The sequence below is a fragment of the Heterodontus francisci genome, chromosome 28 (genome assembly GCF_036365525.1).
Source record: "Heterodontus francisci isolate sHetFra1 chromosome 28, sHetFra1.hap1, whole genome shotgun sequence".
In the NCBI taxonomy this organism is placed as follows: Eukaryota; Metazoa; Chordata; class Chondrichthyes; order Heterodontiformes; family Heterodontidae; genus Heterodontus; species Heterodontus francisci.
In genome coordinates, this window is record NC_090398.1 from 43,248,688 (window position 1) to 43,253,006 (window position 4,319).

Consider the following 4,319-nt stretch of genomic DNA (forward strand, 5'->3'; position numbering starts at 1 on the left):
TTCCACTTCTGAAGAAGGGACTCAGACCTGGAATGTTTAGTCTGCTCTCTGTACAGATGCTGCCAGATCTGCTGAGTATTTCCAGCATTTCTTGCTTTTATTTTAGTGTTTAATTCACTGCCACTTCTCTTCCAGGAATGTCTACCTTGAAGAAGTTCTGTTCTTATCTCGACAGGATTTTCATTTGTCTCTTTTACCTTGTTCAACTTCATTGTTTTCGATTTCCCTCCTGGTGTTTGATAGCTACATCTCTTTCCTCAGTGACCATCTCGGGCTCTGACTTATTCCACGTGGATTCCAACTGAAGTTTCATTCTTCCTGTTTTGAATCAACCCAGGATGACAGGTATCTCCGAGAAATACAATGTTCTTTGGACTGAATCCCCCACTCTGGGAAAAAGCTTCTTGCTATCCACCCTGTCTATACCTCTCATGATTTTGTACACCTCAATCAGGTCCCCCCTCAACCTCCGCCTTTCTAATGAAAATAATCCTAATCTACTCAACCTCTCTTCAAAGCTAGCGCCCTCCATACCAGGCAACATCCTGGTGAACCTCCTCTGCACCCTCTCCAAAGCATCCACATCCTTTTGGTAATGTGGCGACCAGAACTGCACGCAGTATTCCAAATGTGGCCGAACCAAAGTCCTATACAACTGTAACATGACCTGCCAACTCTTGTACTCAATACCCCGTCCGATGAAGGAAAGCATGCCGTATGCCTTCTTGACCACTCTATTTACCTGTGTTGCCACCTTCAGGGAACAATGGACCTGAACACCCAAATCTCTCTGTACATCAATTTTCCCCAGGACTTTTCCATTTACTGTATAGTTCACTCTTGAATTGGATCTTCCAAAATGCATCACCTCGCATTTGCCCTGATTGAACTCCATCTGCCATTTATCTGCCCAACTCTCTAATCTATCTATATTCTGCTGTATTCTCTGACAGTCCCCTTCACTATCTGCTACTCCACCAATCTTAGTGTCGTCTGCAAACTTGCTAATCAGACCACCTATACTTTCCTCCAAATGATTTATGTATATCACAAACAACAGTGGTCCCAGCACGGATCCCTGTGGAACACCACTGGTCACACGTCTCCATTTTGAGAAACTCCCTTCCACTGCTACTCTCCGTCTCCTGTTGCCCAGCCAGTTCTTTATCCATCTAGATAGTACACCCTGGATCCCATGCGACTTCACTTTCTCCATCAGCCTACCATGGGGAACCTTATCAAACGCCTGACTGAACTCCATGCATATGACATCTACAGCCCTTCCCTCATCAATCAACTTTGTTACTTCCTCAAAGAATTCTATTAAGTTGGTAAGACATGACCTTCCCTGCACAAAACCATGTTGCCTATCACTGATAAGCCAATTTTCTTCCAAATGGGATTAGATCCTATCCCTCAGTATCTTCTCCAGCTGCTTCCCAACCACTGACGTCAGGCTCACCGGTCTATAATTACCTGGATTATCCCTGCTACCCTTCTTATACAAGGGGACAACATTAGCAATTCTCCAGTCCTCCGGGACCTCACCCGCGTTTAAGGATGCTGCAAAGATATCTCTTAAGGCCCCAGCTATTTCCTCTCTCGCTTCCCTCAGTAGCCTGGGATGGATCCCATTCGGACCTGGGGACTTGTCCAAATTAATGCCTTTTAGAATACCCAACACTTCCTCCCTCCTTATGCTGACTTGACCTATAGTAATCAAACATCTGTCCCTAACCTCAACATCCGTCATGTCCCTCTCCTCGGTGAATACCGATGCAAAGTACTCATTTAGAATCTCATCCATTTTCTCTGACTCCACGTGTAACTTTCCTCCTTTGTCCTTGAGAGGGCCAATCCTTTCTCTAGTTACCCTCTTGCTCCTTATATGTGAATAAAAGGCTTTGGGATTTTCCTTAACCCTGTTTGCTAAAAATATTTCATGACCCCTTTTAACCCTCTTAATTCCTCGTTTCTGATTGCTCCTACATTCCCGATATTCTACCAAAACTTCGTCTTTCTTCAGCCGCCTAGACCTTATGTATGCTTCCATTTTCCTTTTAGCTCGTCTCACAATTTCACCTGTCAACCATGGTTCCCTAATCTTGCCATTTCTATCCCTCATTTTCACAGGAACATGTCTCTCCTGCACGCTAATCAACCTCTCTTTAAAAGCCTCCCACATAACAAATGTGGATTTACCTTCAAACAGGTGCTCCCTTTCTACATTCCCCAGCTCCTGCCGAATTTTGGTGTAGTTGGCCTTCCCCCAATTTAGCACTCTTCCTTCAGGACCACTCTCGTCTTTGTCCATGAGTATTCTAAAACTTACGGAATTGTGATCACTATTCCCAAAGTAGTCCCCTACTGAAACTTCAACCACCTGGCCGGGCTCATTCCCCAACACCAGGTCCAGTATGGCCCCTTCCCGAGTTGGACTATTTACATACTGCTCTAGAAAACCTCCTGGATGCTCCTTACAAATTCTGCTCCATCTAGACCTCTAACACTAAGTGAATCCCAGTCAATGTTGGGAAAATTATAATCTCCTATCACCACCACCCTGTTGCTCCTAAATCTTTCCATAATCTGTTCACATATTTGTACCTCTATCTCACGCTCGCTGTTGGGAGGCCTGTAGTACAGCCCCAACATTGTTACCGCACCCTTCCTATTTCTGAGTTCTGCCCATATTGCCTCACAGCTCGAGTCCTCCATCGTGCCTTCCTTAAGCACAGCTGTGATATCCTCTTTAACCAGTAATGCAACTCCTCCACCCCTTTTACCTCCCTCTCCATCCCGCCTGACGCATCGATATCCTGGGGTATTTAGTTGCCAATCATGCCCTTCCCTTAACCAAGTCTCAGTAATAGCAATAACATCGTACTCCCAGGTACTAATCCAAGCCCTAATTTCATCTGCCTTACCTACTACACTTCTTGCATTAAAACAAATGCACCTCAGACCACCAGTCCCTTTTCTACCATCATCTGCTCCTTGCCTAGTCTTTCGCTTAGTCACGCTGACTTCATTATCTAGTTCCTTACAGGCTTTAGCTACTACCTCCTTACTGTCCACTGACATCCTCATTTGGTTCCCAACCCCCTGCCACATTAGTTTAAACCCTCCCCAACAGCGTTAACAAAAGCACCCCCAAGGACATTGGTTCCAGTCCGGCCCAGGTGTAGACCGTCCAATTTGTAATAGTCCCACCTCCCCCAGAACCGGTCCCAATGTCCCGAAAATCTGAACCCCTCCCTCCAGCACCATCTCTCAAGCCACGCATTCATCCTGACTATTCTTTCATTTCTACTCTGACTATCACGTGGCACTGGTAGCAATCCTGAGATTACTACCTCTGAGGTCCTACTTTTTAACTTGGCTCCTAACTCCCTAAATTCTCCTTGTTGGACCTCATCCCGTTTTTTACCTATATCATTGGTGCCTATGTGCACAACGACAACTGGCTGTTCACCCTCCCCCTTCAGAATGTTCTGCAGCCGATCTGAGACATCCCTGACCCGTGCACCTGGCAGGCAACATACCATTCGGGAGTCTCGTTTTCGACCACAGAACCGCCTATCTACTCCCCTTACAATCGAATCCCCTATAACTCTTGCCCTTCCACTCTTTTAGCCGCTCTTCTGAACAGCAGAGCCAGCCACGGTGCCATGAACCTGGCTACTGCTGCCTTCCCCTGGTGAGCCATCTCCCCCAACAGTATCCAAAACGGTATACCTGTTGTGGAGGGAGATGACCGCAGGGGACACCTGCACTGCCTTCCTGCTCTTTCTCTGCCTTTTGTTCACCCATTCCCTTTCTCCCTCAGCAATCCTAATCTGCGGTGTGACCAATTCGCTAAACCTGCTATCCACGACCTCCTCAGCATCGCGAATGCTCCAAAGTGAGTCCATCCACAGCTCCAGAGCCGTCATGCGGTCTAACAGGAGCTGCAGCTGGACACACTTCCTGCACGTGAAGGAGTCAGGGACATCAGCCGTGTCCCTGATTTCCCACATTGAGCAAGAGGAGCATAACACGGGTCTGAGATCTCCTGCCATTGTTAATCTTAAGCTTAACTTAGTCTGAAACTTAGAAAAAATGAAAAAGGAACGATAAGTTTTTACCAATCACACGGTAAAAAAAAAAGTAGAAAAAGCCTGACCTTCTCTACACACCACCGAGTCCTTTTTTTTTGGTGAGAGGAGGAGGTCGGGGGGGGGGAAACACTACCCGTGTAGTTTCTAGGGTTCAGAAAAGGCCCAAATATAGAGGCTTTGACCTACCCAGCAGCCCCATGGTCCGCCGAAAACAAAAGG